Source organism: Ranitomeya imitator, chromosome 8 (genome assembly GCF_032444005.1).
Source record: "Ranitomeya imitator isolate aRanImi1 chromosome 8, aRanImi1.pri, whole genome shotgun sequence".
Classification (NCBI taxonomy): Eukaryota; Metazoa; Chordata; class Amphibia; order Anura; family Dendrobatidae; genus Ranitomeya; species Ranitomeya imitator.
In genome coordinates this window covers 151,434,447-151,455,922 of record NC_091289.1, presented here as the reverse complement: position 1 = coordinate 151,455,922, position 21,476 = coordinate 151,434,447, and the positions used below count along the sequence as shown (strand labels likewise).

At 49.4% G+C, this 21,476-nt stretch overlaps 1 protein-coding gene and 1 long non-coding RNA gene across 9 annotated transcripts in view; one reads left to right on the top strand and one right to left on the bottom strand.

Moving 5' to 3' along the window:
- Positions 1 to 21,476, bottom strand: part of LOC138648061 (uncharacterized) — a 51,909-nt gene that overhangs the window by 30,184 nt on the left and 249 nt on the right. The window lies entirely within an intron of this gene.
- The window catches only part of ZNF644 (zinc finger protein 644), a 118,697-nt gene continuing 115,670 nt past the window's right edge, over positions 18,450 to 21,476 (top strand). For 3 of the 8 annotated variants that reach the window (XM_069737552.1, XM_069737549.1, XM_069737548.1), the window contains exon 1: positions 19,004 to 19,093. The gene's annotated coding sequence lies outside the window, so the exon portion shown is untranslated. Of the gene's footprint in view, positions 18,603 to 18,993; positions 19,094 to 21,476 lie in introns of those variants that run through there. The other 5 variants (XM_069737550.1, XM_069737546.1, XM_069737544.1 and 2 more) reach the window with 3 other exon arrangements.

Here is a 21,476-nt window from a genome sequence, read left to right as displayed (position 1 = left end):
CACCACGCAACAAAGAAATAATGATTTTCACTTGTTGAACGGGGTCACCAGAGGAGCGGGGTTTCAAAGCTAGAAACAGTTTACAATTATTTTTGAAATTCAGGAACTTAGATCTATCCCCAGAAAATAAATCAGGAATTGGAATTCTAGGCTCTAACATCGGATTCTGAACCACAAAATCTTGAATGTTTTGTACCCTTGCAGTGAGATGATCCACACAAGAGGACAGACCTTGAATGTCCATATCTACACCTGTGTCCTTAACCACCCAAAGGTTAAGGGGAAAAGAAAGACAAAACACAGTGCAAAGAAAAAAAAATGGTCTCAGAACTTCTCTTATCCCTCTATTGAGATGCATTAATACTTTGGGCCAGCTGTACTGTTATGGACCTGGTGGTTAGGAGCACCCGAAACGACCTGATAGTTAAACTCACACAGGACAAGCTCTGGAATGTGGGAGCTCTGCTGACCGCAACCCCTAATCCTATCACAACAACTAGAAATAGCCGTGGAGCGTTCCTGACACTCCCTAGGCGCCTCTTCACAGCCTAAGAGCTAACTAGCCCTAGAGAAAGAAAATAAAGCCTACCTTGCCTCAGAGAAATTCCCCAAAGGAAAAGGCAGCCCCCCACATATATTGACTGTGAGTAAAGATGAAAGTCACAAACGCAGATATGAAACAGGTTTCAGCAAAGGGAGGCCAGACTTACTAAACAGACAGAGGATAGGAAAGGTATCTTTGCGGTCAGCACAAAAAACTACAAAAGACCATGCAGAGTGTGCAAAAAGACCTCCGCACCGACTAACGGTGCGGAGATGCCACTCTGCATTCCAGAGCTTCCAGCTAGCAAGGCAAAATCATGATATCGAGCTGGACGAGGAAACAATGAACAAATAATAACTATCAGGGACTTAGCTTCTGCTGGAGTAGACAGGTCACCAGAAAATGCAAGAGCGAACTGAACCAATGCAGGAACATTGACAGCTGGCATGGAGTAACGATCTGAGTGGAGTTAAATAGAGCAGCCAGCCAAAGGATAAACCACGTCACCTGTGGAAGGAACCTCAGAAGCAGCAGCTCCACTCACAGCCACCAGAGGGAGTCCATGGACAAAACTCGCCGAAGTACCATTCATGAGCACAGGAGGGAGTTCGATAACAGAATTCACAACAGGGGTGATGGGGACTGCAAATAATGATGTGGGGGTGATGGGGACTGCAAATGATGATGTGGGGGTGATGGGGACTGCAAATGATGTGGGGGTGATGGGGACGGCAAATGATGTGGGGGTGATGGGGACTGCAAATGATGTGGGGGTGATGTGGACTGCAAATGATGATGTGGGGGTGATGGGGACTGCAAATGATGTGGGGGTGATGGGGACGGCAAATGATGATGTGGGGTGATGGGGACTGCAAATGATGATGTGGGGGTGATGGGGACTGCAAATGATGTGGGGGTGATGGGGACTGCAAATCATGTGGGGGTGATGGGGACTGCAAATGATGATGTGGGGGTGATGGGGACTGCAAATGATGTGGGGGTGATGGGGACTGCAAATGATGATGTGGGGGTGATGGGGACAGGAAATGATGTGGGAGTGATAGGGACTGCAGATGAAGTGTGTTTGAGGGGGTTCTGCACATGATGATATGATAGGGGGCTGCAAATGATGAAGTAAGGGGGACTGCAGATGAAGTGACGGGGGATAGGGGACTAGATGATGATAGGGGACTAAATGATGAAGTGGGGGTGATGGGGACTGCACATGAAGTGAGTGTGAGGGACGTGGACAGCAATTGAATTGAAGGTGGGGTTGGGAAGAGCAAATGGTGTATTGAAGGTTGGGAGAGCAAATAATGAATTTTGAGGGTGGGGAAGAGCAATTGATAATGAATAGAGGGTGGGAGAGAGAGAAGACATGGCAATGAATTGAGGCAGCAGGGGCATGTAACTATAATGAATTCGGGTAAGGGTTAGAGCGGGAGGTAAATAGTGGGGGTCGTTGAGGATTAAGTGACTGGTAATAAATTGGGAGAAAGAATACAGGTGCTAATTAATTTATAATCATCTTTATTTTTATATAGCGCTAACATATTCCGCAGCGCTTTACACACATTATCATCGCTGTCCCCGATGGGGCTCACAATCTAGAATCCCTGTCAGTGTCTTTGGAATGTGGGAGGAAACCGGAGTGCCCGGAGGAAACCCACGCAAACACGGAGAGAACAAACTCTTTGCAGATGTTGTCCTGGGTGGGATTAGAACCCAGGACCCCAGCGCTGCAAGGCTGCAGTGCTAACCACTGCGCCACCGTGCTGCCCACAATTTATATGTATTAAATGGGGAAAGTGACCATATACAGATAGTGGGGGCACAATGGTGGTTTATAATGTATATTTGGAATGGTGGGTTGCATAATAACCAATTATATATTACTGGTGGGTGAACGTCTGTAGTCAGATGTGTAGTGTAGAAGAAAGGGAAAAAATGGGGAATGTGCTCTGGAAGTGGTGCTCTAGATAACTGTGTTATTTTATGCAGAGACGAGTCCTGGCAGAAAGAAGTGATAGCGGTCTGCGCTGGATTAAAAAGAAACGCAAAGATGAAGGACTTTAGCTAGAGACGTCACTGGTGAGTATGTTACCTGTACACTGACACCATACACTGTATACTGTATACAGAGCTCCTGTGTATGTCACTGGTGATCACTACATTGTCTGTACACAATACACTATATACAGAGCTCCTGTGTATAATGTCACTAGTGATCGCTGTATTACATGTACACTGTACCCTATATACACAGAGCTCCTGTGTATAGTGTCACTGGTGATCCCTGTATTACCTGTACACTGACACTATATAAAGAGCTCCTGTGTATAATGGCATCGGTGACCACTGTATTACCTGTACACACACTGCATACTAAGTACAGATCTCCTGTGTATAATGACACTTATGGTGATAGTATTTTTTTTAAATTAATGATCAGTATTGTACTATTCAGTCACAATGTGGTGGTAATATGTTGTCCGGCCATGGTGTAGCGGTATTTGTTCCTTTTATGTGCTATTATTCGGTCACTGTGTGGTGGTAATATGTGGTCTGTTCATGTTGTGTTGGTATTTGATCCTTGTATGTAGTTGGTCACCATGTGATGGTAATATGTGGTCTGGACATGCTGAGGTGGTATTTGTCCCTTGTATGTGGTATTGTTCAGTCACTGTGGTGGTAATATGTGGTCTGCACATGGTGTGACGGTATTTGTTCCTTGTAGATAGTATTATAGGTCACTATGTGGTGATAATATGGTGTCTGGTCATGGTGTTGTGGTATTTGTCCAATTGAAAAATAAATAAAAATACATCTAAATTGTATTGCATATTATAACAAATGTTTAATAGGTTAGAGTAGAGTAGGGCCTCCAACCCTCCGAACATTACATCCTCCAGGGACCTAGATATCTTTTCCTCTTTCAGGCCCATTGTCGACCTAACGGTTCTGATTAGCCTATTCATGTCCCGAGCTGGAAAACATGGTCTGCCCACCCTGTCACTGTCCGATGAGGTGGTGGACTCACTGCGACATTCTCAATCCGTCAGTGGAGAATCATCTGACTCAGTTGAGACCTCTTTGTCTTTTTTCTTTCATTTTTTTTAACAGGGTCTTTAAATAAACGTTCCACCTCAGTCTTGTTCACGGACGTAAGGCTAGCGGCAAAGTCTGGGGTCTCATCCATGATGGTTTTCTGGATGCAGTCTGAGCAGAGACTCTTCTGCCACTACACTGCTAGCAGGATCTTACATAGGGCACACTCTTTTCTTCTTCTTTGTGCTAGCTTTCATAGGCTCCTAGTGATTTAGGCAAGAAAATGGCCCTATTAAAATTGGTGCCATTCACGTAGATCACTCACCTCCCACTGTCACATTAAGGGTACCGGATTCGGAAGCTGATTGGGGCACATACGACATGCCTCCTGGATACCAAGGAGTCCTGCGAACTTCCACTCCTTTGACTGGGAAGGCTTCTCCCTTTACTATGCCCATGTTAGTGAGAGGGCAATGGTAGTATTGGATGCTATTGGCGCGATGGCTGCTGCTGTCTTCTCAAATCCTCCATGATGGAGTGAGCTTGACATAAACGGTATTTCGTGTTTATCTCCGGCCCTTTTAAGATGGGATCCACAGCGCTCTCCTCTGGTTCCGAAAACGTCCCCTGGACGAAGCATTTCATTGAGAAATGCACGTTGGGTGTGGTGGACGCTTGGACCTTCACTCCCCTTTTGGTAATGGATGCTACTTTTGCTGTATATGTATACATTTGTTGACACTTTAAGTCTATGTTTATAATATGCACTACGCTTTAATATATATCCATTTAGGACTAGATCGAGTTATGTTAGGCCTGACTAGCCTTCTTATATATTCATGTCATATGGGTCTTTTGTATGTCAGCTAAAGACTTATTGCTATTTTTAGCATTGTGTTAATATATGCTGAATGAATGTTACTAAGGGATATTTTACTTTATCCATCACCTAAAAATACATGTGTATACTTACCTTAGTTTACTGTGCATTGTATTAGGTCTAGGTTGTGCCACCTTTTTTCTTCATCAGTGTTGTTCTCATCTGTTTATATTTACCTTTTTTGTATGTTTATATTATGTTTTTAAATATATTTATTTTTTTATGATTTGCTGCTGAATAGAGGTTTTTGTTGGCGTTTATATTTTTGATAAGTTTTAAAAATAAACTTTTCACCCACGTTTCAGTATGAGAGTTCCCATCAAAGACAGGAAACTAACTGAAGCAGGGGAGAGGTACCGCTCTTATTTTAGTAGGTTTCCTGTCCTTGCTAGGTGGATACCTCTCTCACGTGTGCGGTCATGGGTCAAAGGAAAAATGTGATCCTAAATGTTAGGTAAAAGGATCCCAATAATAAGCTTTAACTCCTTCAACCCCTTTGTGATGGAGCCAATTTGCAGCTTAATGACCAGGCAAATTTTTACAATTCTGACCACTGTCAGTTTATAAGGTTATAACTCTGGAACGCTTTAACGGATCCCACTGATTCTGAGTGGTAAAATTTCTTCAATAATACCTGTGTTTATTTATAAAAAGACGGAAATTGGCGAAAATTTTTTAACCCCCGACATTAGACGTACTATCCCGTCAAGGTGGTTTGGGCCCGTATGACCACCGACGGGATAGTACGTCTAACGCAATCAGTCGTGCTCACAGCTCGGCTGGGTGTCAGCTTAATATCGCAGCTGACATCCGGCACTATGTGCCAGGTGCAGTCACGGACCGCTCCTGGCACATTAACCCCCGGAACACTGCGATCAAACATGATCGGAACATTCCGGCGGCATAGGGAAGCATTGCGCAGGGAGGGGGCTCCCTGCGTGCTTCCCTGAGACCCTCGGAGCAATGCAATGTGATCGCGTTGCTCCGAGGGTCTCCTACCACCTACTCCTTGCAGGCCCGGATCCAAAATGGCCGCGGGGGCCCTTCCGGGTCCTGCAGTGAGGTGGCTTTCAAGCGCCTGCTCAGAGCAGGCGCCGGGAAGCCTCCCTGCACTGCTTGTCAGATCGCTTATCTGACACAGTGCACTGCAAAGTGTCAGATCAGTGATCTGTCACTATAATGTGATGTCCTCCCCTGGGGCAATGTAAAAAAAAATCCTAAATAAAAGGAAAAAAAAAATATTGTTCCACCAAATACATTTCTTTATCTAAATAATAATAAAAAAAACAATAAAAGTACACATATTTAGTATCGCCGCGTCCGTAACGACCCGACCTATAAAACTGTCCCGCTAGTTAACCTCTTCAGTGAACACCGTAAAAAAAAAATAATAAAACTAATGAGGCAAAAAACAAAGATTTATTATCATACCGCCAAACCTAAAGTGGAATAACATACGATCAAAAAGACAGATATAAATAACCATGGTACCGTTGAAAACGTCATCTTGTCCCGCAAAAAACAAGCCATACAGCGTCATCAACGAAAAAATAAAGTTATAGTCCTCAGAATAAAGCGATGCAAAAATAATTATTTTTTTATATAAAAGTTTTTATCGTATAAAAGCGCCAAAACATAAAAAAATATAAATGAGGTATCGCTGTAATCGTTCTGACCCGAAGAATACAACTGCTTTATTAATTTACCAAAAGTGGAACGGTATAAACGCCCCCCCAAAAAGAAATTCATGAATAGATGGTTTTTGTTCATTCTCCCTCACAAAAATTATAATAAAAAGCGATCAAAAAAAGTCACGTGCCCGAAAATGGTACCAATAAAAACGTCAACTCGTCCCGCAAAAAACAAGACCTCACATGACTCTGTGGATCAAAATATGGAAAAATTATAGCTCTCAAAATGTGGAGATGCAAAAACTATTTTTTGCAATAAGAAGCGTCTTTTAGTGTGTGACGGCTGCCAATCATAAAAATTTGCTAAAAAACCCACTATAAATAGTAAATCAAACCCCCTTTCATCACCCCCTTAGTTAGGGGAAAATAATAAAAATGGTAGTTACCTGCCGATAACGGTATTTCTCTGATCCCATGATGGCACCACGGAGAGAGGGGTCCGCCTCCAGGGACAGGAAACCCACAGATGAAAAAGGGCGTCCCTCTCTCCCACATCAGTTGGATTACAGAGCCTTATACAGAACTTCAGCTGCAACTCAATATTTGCACAAATTAAACTTAACCTATTTAACTTAACAGAGGCACCGTGACTAAAATTAATTACTAGTACATTATCAAGTGCACACCTGTGTGTGAAAAGGGAGGGAATATACGGGTGCCATCATGGGATCAGAGAAATACCGTTATCGGCAGGTAACTACCATTTTCTCTATCACCATGATGGCACCACGGAGAGATTTGAATAGATAGAGCTATTAGGGAGGGACCACTGCCTCTAGAACCCTTCGCCCAAAGGTAGGATCAGAGGAGGTCAAGTCTAAGCGGTAATGCTTGAAAAATGTAGACTGGGAAGACCAAGTGGCCGCTCTACATATCTGTTGTATTGAAGCGCCAGCTCTCTCCGCCCAGGATGATGCCACTGCTCTGGTCGAATGAGCTTTTATGTTCTCTGGGATGGCTGTCCCACAGGATGAGTAGGATAGGGCGATGGAGTCTCTTATCCATCTTGCTAACGTGGCTTTCGATGCTTTTTGTCCTTTGCGTGGACCCTGGAAGCAGACAAACAGAGCCCTATCCTTCCTGCACTCCCTAGTGGCTGATAGATATTGGACCAGACATCTTTTTACGTCTAGGGTATGCAGTGTTTTTTCCCCCTCATTTTTAGGGTTGGGACAAAAGGAGGGTAAAGAAATTTCTTGCGTTCTGTGAAACTGTGACGCTATTTTAGGGAGATAAGCCGGGTCAGTTTTTAGAATGACTCTGTCATCAAGTATCTGAGTAAAGGGCGGGCATGAAGATAACGCTTGTATATCGCTGACACGACGAGCTGAGGTTAGGGCCACTAGGAGTGTGGTTTTTAGAGATAGGATCTTTAAAGGAACTTCTGTCAGGGGCTCAAAGGGAGGTTTGGTTAGAGCGTTTAGTACGAGGTTTAGATCCCATGGGGGAGAGTTGTGGAGGGGAATGGGTCTGGACCTAGATGAGGCTTTAATAAATCGCATGACCCAACGATTTCTGGCCAGATCATAATTATACAGTGCTGCCAAGGCTGCTACCTGAACTTTAGAGTGCTTGTAGCCAAACCTCTTTCCAGACCTTTCTGTAAAAATTCAAGGACTTTCCCTATAGGAAATACCCTGGACGGGTCTGCCCCTGATACTGATATGAATTTTTTCCACACTTTTCCATATATTCTAGTGGTTACGGGTTTTCTACTCTGTAATAGAGTGGACACCAAGTTAGGAGAGAACCCTTTGTCCCTTAGTAACCTCCTTTCAAAAGCCACGCTGTCATGTGTAAATTTTTTACATTGGGGTGAAATACTGGACCCCGGGACAGAAGTTTCGGAGTGTCTGGTAGAACCCATGGACTTGATATGGACATTTTTCTTAGCCAAGAAAACCATATTCTGCGGGGCCAGAATGGCGCTATTAGTATCACTGTAGTCCCCTCCTCCCGAATTTTCCTCAGCACTAAGGGGATGAGTGACATTGGAGGGAACGCATAGGCAAGGCGATAGTTCCAAGGAATTGTCAATGCGTCTAGAGCTACAGGGTTCCCCCGGGGATCGATTGAGCAGAATGTTTCTACTTTGCGGTTTTGACTGTTCGCGAATAGGTCTATTACTGGTAGGCCCCAGAGATTCACGATCTGATCGAAGATCGATTGGTTTAGCTCCCACTATCCCTGCTTTAAGCATGTTCTGCTCAGGAAGTCTGCAGTTTGGTTTTCGGAGCCTTTTAAGTGGAGAGCTGTCAAGGACTTTAGACTGTGTTCCGCTATGTGGAAGATGGATTGGGTTACTTCCATCAGAGCTCGACACCTGGTTCCCCCTTGGTGGGTTAGATATGCAACCACTACCTGGTTGTCCGAAAAGACTTTTACGTGATGACCGTGCAGGAGATATAGGAAGTGTGTTAGGGCCAGTTTTACCGCTAGCAGCTCTTTCATGTTGGAAGAGTCTAGCTCTTGACTTTTGTTCCAACTCCCCTGTGCCACTTGATCTCCTATATGTGCTCCCCAGCCCCAGGGGCTTGCATCCGTCGTTAGAATCTTCTCCGTCGGTAGCGCCCAAGGAACCCCTTTGGTTAGATTCCCTGGGTCTGCCCACCATGCTAGGGAGTGTATCGTGTTTGGAGAAATACCTAACCGCCCGTCTAAATTTCCGTGCAGAGATATGCCTAAATTTAAAGTCTCCCATTGTAGATCCTGGGAATGAAGTTGTGCCCACTGAACTGCCGGAATGCAGGCAGTCATAGAGCCCAGGAGGGACATTGCTCTCCTCGGAGTGGTGACTGGGGATACCGTCAGCTGTAACACGGCCTGTGTCATTTTTTGTACCTTCTCCTGAGGAAGATAGCATGTCTGCGTGATCGAGTCTAGGACTATCCCCAAGTACTCCTGTACCCGAGATGGCACCATTTTGGACTTGGGTATGTTTAGCAGCCACCCTAGACTCGACAGAGAAGCAATGACCAGATTCAACTGTTGTTCGCAGTGTTGAAATGAGTTCCCTACCACGAGTAGGTCGTCTAGATAGGGAACTATTAAGATATTCTGTTCCCGTATGTGGGCCATTACCTCTGACATTATTTTCGTGAATACCCGAGGAGCGATAGCTATCCCGAAGGGGAGAGCCCGGAATTGGAAGTGTTTTACTTCCCCCTGGATATTCACTGCCAGTCTGAGATATTTTTGGTAATCTCTGTGGATGGGCACATGGTAATATGCGTCTCGTAAATCTAGAACAGTCATGAAACACAGAGGAAAGAGTATTCTCACGCAAGATTTTATTGTCTCCATTTTGAAATGTTGTATCTCCAGGAAACTGTTTAGTTTTTTGAGATTTATGACCGTTCTGTACGATCCGTCCGGTTTTTTGCGGAGGAAGAGAGGAGAATAGAAACCCGTGCCTCTTTCCTGGTATGGAACTTCTTGCAATACATCTTTCTGGATTAGGCTCAGAATCTCCTTCTGGAGAGCTGACTGTTCGAGTGATTGTTTTTGAGGCATTACCATGAAGGAGTTGCCGGGAGGAACACGAAATTTGAATTTGAGGCCTTCTCGTATAATACCTAGAATCCAAGGACTGTTTGAAATTCTTTCCCAGGCTGGAAGAAACTTGGCTAGTCTCCCTCCGACCCGGGGAGTACCTTCATTGGGATTTTTTATTATCTGGAGGGGGGGGGTTTGTTGAACAAGAAGCCCCTGTTTTTGTTTCTTCTGTCTTCCCATCCGTCTTTATTTCCTTTTGGAGGTCTTCTGCGCATGAACTTTCTGTTCCGAAAGGAGCGCCTATATGACTGGTTGAGGAACCCGGGAAAAGATTTCTTTTTATCTCCTGCTTTGTCGAGGATGTCGTCCAACGTTAACCCAAACAGGAATTCACCTTCGCAAGGTATTGAGCAAAGCTTGGTCTTTGTCTGCAGGTCCCCCGGCCAGCACTTTAGCCACAGGGCGCGTCTTGCGGCATTTGAAAAGGAAGCCGACCTGGCTGATAATCTTGCCGAGTCCACCGAAGCGTCCGCCATAAAAGCTGCTGCCCCTTTCATCATGGACACTGACTTTTGTATTGTCTCTCTTGGGACTTTCTCTTTTAGTTGAGAATCCAAATGCTCAAGCCATACCATTAGAGCACGGGCCGTGCAGGTGGCTGCGATGGCTGGCTTTAGATCCCCTCCTGCCGCTTCCCAGGAGTTTTTTAAGAAGGTGTCTGCCTTTTTGTCCATTGGATCCTTTAGAGTGCCCATGTCCTCGAAGGGCAGAGCGAACTTTTTAGAGGCCTTTGCTATGGCCACATCCAGTTTGGGTGCCTTGCTCCAGGATGAGCAGGCTGGGTCATCGAACGGGTACTTTCTCTTGGGGGTCAAGAGAACTTTTCTATCCGGTTTCTTCCATTCTTTCTTGATCAAAGAATGAATTTTCTCATTTATTGGAAATACTCTTCTTTTCTTTTGTTCTAATCCGCTGAACATTATGTCCTGTGCTGTTCTTTTAGGGCGTTAGTCTACCAGACCCATAGTTGTTCTGATGGCCTTTACCAATGCGTCTGTCTCCTCGATGGGGAAGCAACTGCGTCCCCCCTCTGATGATAGTGAGGAGGTCTCGGATGTCGATGAATCATTAGAGTCAGATGTCTCGTTTTCTGATTCGTCTATACTGGACTCGGGAGACTTATGACCTGATTTTTGTTTTTTCCTCGGAATTTTAATACTTTTGAGGGCACTTTCCACTTGATTTTTTTATTAGAGTTTTCAGGTCTGACGCGAACGCCGGAGATTCCTCCTGGATGGTTTTTTCTATGCAGGACCCGCATAGCTTTTTTTCCCATGAGGAAGGTAGCTCTTCCAAACATATCGCACACACTTTGTGCTTTCATTTGCCTGTACATTTCCTTCCCTAGGAGAAAAAGTAATCTCGTATTACATTATTACTTTCACGTAGATCACTCACCCCTTACGACTAAGAGATACCGTCTCTGGCCTCTGGACTGTATCCACTGGATTCGTCGCTGGCCGTGTATTTCCCCCAGAGACTCGGCTGCGTGGTGACCCTGAGCGTCCGCTGCTGCTGCGTTGCTGGGATGAAGCGTTCCCCTTGCGCTGATGTTGTGAGCGCGGACGCAGTACTTGCTCAGGTGATGATTGTGCACATTCCTGTGCCTCTTGTGGTTCTTTGCCGCTCATAGTGGCTCCGCACTGCGTTTGCCAAAAGAGAGGGTTTTCCACGTTTTCTCTACAGAGAACGCTGTTTTTTAAACTTGCCGCCGGTAGAAGCGGTCATCTGCGCATGCGCGCGCGTCACTTCCGGTTTGCGGCACAGGCGTCCTATAGGGAAGATATTATTGGGGACGCCTGTGCGCGCGTTCTAACGTTCCGCCCGAGCCCGTACTTCCGGTTTGGGCGGCGGTTCAGCGGTGACCTGCGGCGCTTATGCGTGCTCTAGCGCACCTGTGATGGTAGCGTAGCCGCCGCTACCCCCATGCACCGATTAGCGGTGTAGAGGCTGTAATGGTGACCGCCGTCACCTGCCTCTTTCCTCCCCCTTTTTTTTTTTTCCCTGGGGAAGGCAGGCTCGAACCTCTTCACTGCCTTCCCCTGCAACACTCACCCGTAGGGCCCGCCGACCCCCGTGGTGGTGCCTCAGGGTCGGAAGAAAAGGGGGGAGAAAACCTGCTGGACACAGCCGTGACAGGGCGCCCCCTGTCAGGAACCGACCGGCCAGCACCCTGGAATCCCACGAAGAATCCTTCAGGTACGTGCTGTAGGTTCCCCGTCAGGGACAGGAAACCAACTGATGTGGGAGAGAGGTACACCCTTTTTCATCTGTAGGTTTCCTGTCCCTGGGGGCGGACCCCTCTCTCCGTGGTGCCATCATGGGGATAGAGAAATTTAATTTTTTTAATTTCTTTCCATTTTCCATTAGGGTTAGGGTTGGGGCTAAAGTAAGGGTTAAAGTTAGGGTTGGGGCTAAAGTTAGGGCTTGGATTACATTTACGGTTGGGATTAGGGTTTGGGGTGTGGTTAGGGTTGTGGTTGGGATTAGGGGAGTGTTTGGTTAGGGTTTCAGTTATAATTGGGTGTTTCCATTGTTTAGGCACATCAGGGGCTCTCCAAACGCGACATGGCATCCGATCTCAATTCCAGCCAATTCTGCGTTGAAAAAGTAAAACAGTGCTCCTTCCCTTCTGAGCTCTCCCGTGCGCCCAAACAGGGGTTTACCCCCACATATGGGGTATCAGCGTACTCAGGAAAAATTGGACAACTTTTGGGGTCCAGTTTCTCCGGTTACCCTTGGGAAAATACAAAACCGGGGGCTAGAACATAATTTTTGTGAAAAAAAAAGGATTTTTTTATTTTCACGGCTGTGTTATAAACTGTAGTGAAACACTTGGGGTTCAAAATTCTCACAACACATCCAGATAAGTTCCTTGGGGGGTCTAGTTTCCAATATGGGGTCACTTGTGGGGGGGTTTCTACTGTTTAGGTACATCAGGGGCTCTGCAAATGCAAAGTGATGCCTGCAGACCAATCCATCTAAGTCTGCATTCCAAACGGCCCTCCTTCCCTTCCGAGTTCTGCCATGCGCCCAAACAGTGGTTTACCCCCACATATGGGATATCAGCGTTCTCAGAACAAATTGCACAACAACTTTTGGGGTCCAATTTCTCCTGCTACCCTTGGGAAAATACAAAACTGGGGGCTAAAAAAGAATTTTTGTGGAAAAAAAAAATAATTTTTATTTTCACGGCTCTGCGTTATAAACTGTAGTGAAACACTTGGAGGTTCAAAGTTTTCACAACACATCTAGATAAGTTCCTTAGGGGGTCTTCTTTCCAAAATGGTGTCACTTGTGGGGGGGTTTCAATGTTTAGGCACATCAGGGGCTCTCCAAACGCGACATGGCGTCCCATCTCAATTCCAGTCAATTTTGCATTGAAAAGTCAAATGGCGCTCCTTCCCTTCCGAGCTCTCCCATGCACCCAAACAGTGGTTTACCCCCACATATGGGGTATCAGCAAACTCAGGACAAATTGCAAAGCAACTTTTGGGGTCCAATTTCTCCTGTTACCCTTGCTAAAATAAAACAAATTGAAGCTGAAATAAATTTTCTGTGAAAAAAAGTTAAATGTGTGAAACACCTGAAGGGTTAATAAACTTCTTGAATGTGGTTTTGAGCACCTTAAGATGTGCAGTTTTTAGAATGGTGTCACACTTGGGTATTTTCTATCATATAGACCCTTCAAAGTGACTTCAAATGTGATGTAGTCCCTAAAAAAGAAATGGTGTTGTAAAAATGAGAAATTGCTGGTCAAGTTTTAACCCTTATAACTCCCTAACAAAAAAAAATGTTGGTTCCAAAATTGTGCTGATGTAAAGTAGACATGTGGGAAATGTTACTTATTAAGCATTTTGTGTGACATATTTCTGTGGTTTAAGGGCATAAAAATTCGAAGTTGGAAAATTTTCGCCAAATTTCTGTTTTTTTCACAAATAAACGCATGTAATATCAAAGAAATTTTACCACTATCATGAAGTACAATATGTCACGAGAAAACAATGTGAGAATCATCAGGATCCGTTAAAGCGTTCCAGTTATAACTTCATAAAGGGACAGTGGTTAGAATTGTAAAAATTGGCTCGGTCATTAATGTGCAAACCACCCTTGGGGGGTTAAATTTTGCAATTTTCAAAATTTGAATTTTTTTGCCCTAAAATCAGAGATATCTCACACAAAATAGTTAATAAATAACATTTCCCACATGTCTACTTATTATATCAGCACAATTTTTACAACAAAAATTTTTTTGTTAGGAAGTTAGGCTACGTTCACACTAGCGTTCTGCTAGTGTGCGTCGCCTTAGCGTCGGGCGACGCAGCGGCGACGCACGCGTCATGCGCCCCTATGTTTAACATGGGGGTCGCATGCGTTTTTGTGTGTTGCGTTTTGCAACACTTGCGTCTTTTTTGCCGCTAGCGTCGGACCAAGAAAACGCAGCAAGTTGCATTTTTCTTGCGTCCGATTTTCGGCAAAAAAACGACGCACGCGTTGCAAAACGCGTTTTTGCGTGCGTTTTGCCGCGTTTTTGTGTGCGTCGCATCGCCGACGCAGCGGCGCGCAACGCTAGTCTGAACGTAGCCTTATAAGGTTTAGGCTATGTGCACACGTTAGGATTTCTTCCAGAAATTTCCTGAGCAAAACCGGACATTTTCTGCAAGAAATCCACATGCGTTTTTTTTTTGCTTTTTTTCCCCGGAGATTTCCCAATGCAATACTATAGTGGCAAATCCGCAAATTAATGAACATGCTGCATTTTTTACCGCAATGCGTTTTTTCGCGGAAAAAAAACGCAACATGTGCACAAAAATTGCGGAATGTATTCAAAATGATGGGTGCAAATGTATGCATTTTTTATGCGTTATCGCATTTTTATAGCGGAAAAAATGCGAAAAATCTGCAACGGGCGCGGGCTATTACTGTGATACTGTGGATGGGGCGCAGACTAGTACTGGGGGCACTGTGGATGGGGCGCAGGCTAGTACTGGGGGCACTGTGGATGGGGCGCAGGCTATTACTGGGGGCACTGTGGATGGGGCGCAGGCTATTACTGTGATACTGTGGATGGGGCACAGGCTAGTACTGGGGGCACTGTGGATGGGGCGCAGACTAGTACTGGGGGCACTGTGGATGGGGCGCAGGCTAGTACTGGGGGCACTGTGGATGGGGCGCAGGCTATTACTGTGATACTGTGGATGGGGCACAGGCTAGTACTGGGGGCACTGTGGATGGGGCGCAGGCTAGTACTGGGGGCACTGTGGATGGGGCGCAGGCTAGTACTGGGGGCACTGTGGATGGGGCGCAGGCTATTACTGGGGCACTGTGAACGGGGCGCAGACTAGTACTGGGGGCACTGTGGATGGGGCGCAGGCTAGTACTGGGGGCACTGTGGATGGGGCACAGGCTATTACTGGGGCACTGTGGATGGGGCACAGGCTAGTACTGGGGGCACCGTGGATGGGGCGCAGGCTATTACTGGGGGCACCGTGGATGGGGCACAGGCTAGTACTGGGGGCACCGTGGATGGGGCACAGGCTAGTACTGGGGGCACCGTGGATGGGGCGCAGGCTATTACTGGGGGCACTGTGGATGGGGCGCAGGCTATTACTGGGGGCACCGTGGATGGGGCGCAGGCTATTACTGGGGGCACTGTGGATGGGGCGCAGGCTATTACTGGGGGCACTGTGGATGGGGCGCAGGCTAGTACTGGGGGCACTGTGAATGGGGCACAGGCTATTACTGGGGCACTGTGAATGGGGCGCAGGCTAGTACTGGGGGCACTGTGGATGGGGCGCAGGCTATTACTGGGGGCACTGTGGACGGGGCGCAGGCTAGTACTGGGGGCACTGTGGATGGGGCGCAGGCTATTACTGTGATACTGTGGATGGGGCGCAGACTAGTACTGGGGGCACTGTGGATGGGGCACAGGCTAGTACTGGGGGCACTGTGGATGGGGCGCAGGCTAGTACTGGGGGCACTGTGGATGGGGCGCAGGCTAGTACTGGGGGCACTGTGGATGGGGCGCAGGCTATTACTGGGGCACTGTGAACGGGGCGCAGACTAGTACTGGGGGCACTGTGGATGGGGCGCAGGCTAGTACTGGGGGCACTGTGGATGGGGCACAGGCTATTACTGGGGCACTGTGGATGGGGCACAGGCTAGTACTGGGGGCACTGTGGATGGTGCGCAGGCTAGTACTGGGGGCACTGTGGATGGTGCGCAGGCTAGTACTGGGGGCACCGTGGATGGGGCACAGGCTATTACTGGGGCACTGTGGATGGGGCGCAGGCTAGTACTGGGGGCACTGTGGATGGGGCACAGGCTATTACTGGGGCACTGTGGATGGGGCACAGGCTAGTACTGGGGGCACTGTGGATGGTGCGCAGGCTAGTACTGGGGGCACTGTGGATGGGGCGCAGGCTAGTACTGGGGGCACTGTGGATGGGGCACAGGCTATTACTGGGGCACTGTGGATGGGGCACAGGCTAGTACTGGGGGCACTGTGGATGGTGCGCAGGCTATTACTGGGGGCACTGTGGATGGGGCACAGGCTAGTACTGGGGGCACCGTGGATGGGGCGCAGGCTAGTACTGGGGGCACTGTGGATAGGGTGCAGGCTAGTACTGGGGGCACTGTGGATGGGGCGCAGGCTAGTACTGGGGGCACTGTGGATGGGGCGCAGGCTAGTACTGGGGGCACTGTGGATGGGGCGCAGGCTAGTACTGGGGGCACTGTGGATGGGGCGCAGGCTAGTACTGGGGGCACAGGCTAGTACTGGGGGCACTGTGGATGGGGCGCAGGCTAGTACTGGGGGCACTGTGGATGGGGCGCAGGCTAGTACTGGGGGCACTGTGGATGGGGCGCAGGCTAGTACTGGGGGCACTGTGGATGGGGCGCAGGCTAGTACTGGGGGCACTGTGGATGGGGCGCAGGCTATTACTGGGGGCACCGTGGATGGGGCGCAGACTAGTACTGGGGGCACCGTGGATGGGGCGCAGGCTAGTACTGGGGGCACTGTGGATGGGGCGCAGGCTAGTACTGGGGGCACTGTGGATAGGGCGCAGGCTAGTACTGGGGGCACTGTGGATGGGGCGCAGACTAGTACTGGGGGCACTGTGGATAGGGCGCAGGCTAGTACTGGGGGCACCGTGGATGGGGCACAGGCTATTACTGGGGGCACCGTGGATGGGGCGCAGGCTAGTACTGGGGGCACTGTGGATGGGGCGCAGGCTAGTACTGGGGGCACTGTGGATGGGGCGCAGGCTAGTACTGGGGGCACAGGCTAGTACTGGGGGCACTGTGGATGGGGCGCAGGCTAGTACTGGGGGCACTGTGGATGGGGCGCAGGCTAGTACTGGGGGCACTGTGGATGGGGCGCAGGCTAGTACTGGGGGCACTGTGGATGGGGCGCAGGCTATTACTGGGGGCACCGTGGATGGGGCGCAGGCTAGTACTGGGGGCACCGTGGATGGGGCGCAGGCTAGTACTGGGGGCACTGTGGATGGGGCGCAGGCTAGTACTGGGGGCACTGTGGATAGGGCGCAGGCTAGTACTGGGGGCACTGTGGATGGGGCGCAGACTAGTACTGGGGGCACTGTGGATAGGGCGCAGGCTAGTACTGGGGGCACCGTGGATGGGGCACAGGCTAGTACTGGGGGCACCGTGGATGGGGCGCAGGCTAGTACTGGGGGCACTGTGGATGGGGCGCAGGCTAGTACTGGGGGCACTGTGGATGGGGCGCAGGCTATTACTGGGGGCACTGTGGATGGGGCGCAGGCTAGTACTGGGGGCACCGTGGATGGGGCGCAGGCTAGTACTGGGGGCACTGTGGATGGGGCACAGGCTAGTATTGGGGGCACTGTGGATGGGGCACAGGCTAGTACTGGGGGCACTGTGGATGTGGCGCAGGCTAGTACTGGGGGCACTGTGGATGGGGCACAGGCTAGTACTGGGGGCACTGTGGATGGGGCGCAGGCTAGTACTGGGGGCACCGTGGATGTGGCGCAGGCTAGTACTGGGGGCACTGTGGATGGGGCACAGGCTAGTACTGGGGGCACTGTGGATGGGGCGCAGGCTATTACTGGGGGCACCGTGGATGGGGCGCAGGCTATTACTGGGGGCACTGTGGATGGGGCGCAGGCTAGTACTGGGGGCACTGTGGACGGGGCGCAGGCTATTACTAGGGGCACTGTGGATGGGGCGCAGGCTATTACTGGGGGCACTGTGGATGGGGCGCAGGCTAGTACTGGGGGCACTGTGGATAGGGCGCAGGCTAGTACTGGGGGCACCGTGGATGGGGCACAGGCTAGTACTGGGGGCACTGTGGATGGGGCGCAGGCTAGTACTGGGGGCACTGTGGATGGGGCGCAGGCTAGTACTGGGGGCACTGTGGATGGGGCGCAGGCTATTACTGGGGGCACCGTGGATGGGGCGCAGGCTATTACTGGGGGCACCGTGGATGGGGCGCAGGCTATTACTGGGGGCACTGTGGATGGTACTCGGGCCACTACTAGGGGGCACCGTGGGTGGCACTCAGGACACCGCTGGGGGCACCGTTGGTGGTGCTCAGGACATCACTGCATATGTTCGGCCTATTGAGCAGTCCGGTGGCTCCGGTCACGGACAGACAGGACCGGACTCCGGGACCAGACTGTGTCAGTGGCTGTCTCCAGCTCTGCCATGCGCGCCCCCGCAGCGGCCTCCACTCCCCGGCAGGCGCGCCCCCGTCGCTCGCAGTGGGAGGGGTCAGAGCGGGTCACGTGGGTGCACGTCTGTCTCCACGTCTAGTCCTCAGGTTTGAACTGAAAAAAAAAAAAAAAAAAAAAAAGTGCGGCGGCGGCGGTGTCGCCCGGGCCTGCGTGTGCGGAGCGGCCCCGAGCAGGTGAGTGCCGCAGGTGTCTGCCCCCACCCCTTCCTATGGCCGCCGCTTAACCCTTTGTGCGCTGCACACTGACCGGCTGCCCACACACCGGCGGCCTCCCGCGGTCACTGGTCGCGCACACTCATTCCTGCGGGATGAGCTGGTCAGCAGTTGACGCATTTTTGCCAGACGGGGCAACATGGCGGCCTCAGGAGCCGAGCAGCTGGCGGCGGAGGGGTGCGGGGAGTGGCGGTCGCGGCTTCCCCACCCGGGGCAGTCTCCGGGGAGCCCGGGCTCCCATTCGGGGCCTCTCGCCACAAAGCGGCGGCCGCAATTATCTGTGGACAAAGGGTTCATTTTAGGTTTAGCTGTGACGGTTTTGTTTAGTCACGTGACGCGGCGCAGCCAATCCGCATGCACGCTGGGAAAGAAGGGCAGAAATACCAGGCGGACGGGGAGCCAGGCTGCCGCCATTGCTGCATATATTTGGGGGGGACGTCTGGGGACGAGAAGTAAGTGCTGAGTGTGAGTGTGGCGCGGTGTGACGTGTCGCGGGCCTGGAGCGCCAGCCCGGACCCCGGCACCGCTCGTCCCCGGAGCTGTGAGTGCGGCCTAGTGCGTGTGGACCAGCCAGCAGAGGGGAGGATTAGGGCCGGTGACATTGTGCTGGCCTGCAGCAGCCATGGCTGAGCCCGAGCATGGGCCGGACCACTGTCCTGGCCCACATGGCCCCCACTGAGTGCTGGCACTGGGCACCATGGCTCCCACTGCTCCTCCCATTGTCTCCTGCTCACACCCTACAGCAGGGCCCTGTCCACACCAGGGCCCTGTCCACACATGGCTGTCAGGAGCTGTGGGCACAGGGATGGCAGCACTCCATCACAGATCACTAGAGTGGCTGCTCCCAGAGAACAACAAACTCATGTGCTGGTTACATTATATCTGGTGGCCTGATCCCCCTGGAAGACTAACTTGTGATCTCTTCTATTTCAGTATTTTGGGGTCATCCCATGGGTACAGTAGTAGACAACAAGTTCCCATATGGCATCCCGACTTCAAAAGGATATCATATCGCTGAGGAAACCTGCCACCAGGTTGTTGCTGCTCCACCTCAGATAATAGGGGCAGAGACCCTTATTTAGGCGATATATCACTTACAGGGCTGTTTGGTTAAAATCCCCGATTTCTGCCGCAGATCTACCAGTTCTCTGAATGGTGAGCTCTGTATAACCCCGCCCACACCCCTGATTGGCAGCTTTCTGCCTATGCACAGTGCAGACTAAAAGCTCCCAATCAGTGGTGGGGTCATACAGAGCTCATGAATAATGATGACTACATGACAGCAGGTTTTCTAGTGATAATCCGTTGAGATTTTATCAGAACTACAGCAAACTGCTCAGTAAGTGACAGCCCCTGGAATCAGGGTCTCTGCCCATACATCATACTGCTCTCGGACTAGCTAGCAAAAACCTAGCGCATCACTCACTGGCACCTGTACTGCAGCATGATCGCATGTGTAATGTGCAGTTCACTTTTTATTTTTCTATCCTGCCATAAATAAAATCAGGAAAAAAATGTTTGAAAATGGTGCTGGCACAGTAGCAGCTATTGGCAATGCTAGAGAGTGAGAGAAAAAAAAAAGTCCTTTAAGGAATTTTATTTTTCACCAGCAAGATGACGCCTGGGCAGTAGCAGCTATCGGATCACCAATAGCTGCTACTGCTGGGTAGGCCCTGCCGGCATCATTTTTAGACACTTTTTTTCTGATTTATTTATAGCAGGATATAAAAAAAAATGAACTGCACATTACACATGTGATCATGCCGCAGCACAGGTGATTTTTTTTTTTTGCAGTATAGTATTATGTAAATTATGGGGCAGGTCAGAAAGGGATCAGTGACCTCAGAAACCATACTGGTGAATACCTAATCAGAGCACCACATGAAGACCCCCACAGGCTGCCCCGGAGCACGAGAATATCATTAACTGAACATCAGAACAACTACACAATGGATTTAATCAACCAGGGTATCATTTTAATCAGTATAATGGCACCGATCTGACACGGTCTATAGGTTACTTTGCACAATCCTGCTGACAGGTTGGCTTTAAGTGTTTATGTAAATCGGGCTACAAGTGCACAGAGGGCAGGGTGATTCCTGATGAGTGCACAGATCCTTGTCGCCACACCCATGTACTTGATTGACCTTATCTGTGCTGAGGATGTAGCGGTCCCTGAGCAAGCAGCAAGAAAGCACATAAGTAGGTGCAGAACGATACTGCCTAGAAATGGCCCACCCGCAGTGCACGATGTGTGGAGTCAGGGTTTGTGCACACACTGTGGATTTGGCCCTGCGGATTCGCAGCAGTTTTCCATGCGGTGTACAGTACCATGTAAATCTATGGAAAACCAAATCCACAGTGGCCATTGTGTGGAAAATACTGTGCGGAAAAGCTGCGGTTTATTTTCCTCAGCATGTCAATTCTTTGTGCGGATTCCGCAGCGTTTTTCCACCTGTTCCATAATTGGAATCTGCAGGTGAAATCCACACAAAATCCACATGGTGTTTTACCTGCTGATTTTTCAAAATCTGCGCAGAAAAATCCGCAACGTGTGCACATACCTTCAGACACCTTCAGTAAGACGCAGTCTCTACTATCGCCTAAGCGCGTTTAGAAAATGTTCCAAATTAAAGGCTTTTTTTTCCATCACGTGTTCTAATTGTAAGTTGGTGTAAAGTTAGACAGTGTGTAGGAATGTGCCAAACTTTCCATTCAGCATAGGGCACAGTTCACACAGAGTTCTCGAGCCTCTCGCGGCCACACATGACTACTTCCATGTGCAGCTCTGTGCTCCCTTCTGCATCATGGAGGAGGTAATGAGCCGAGTGCCAT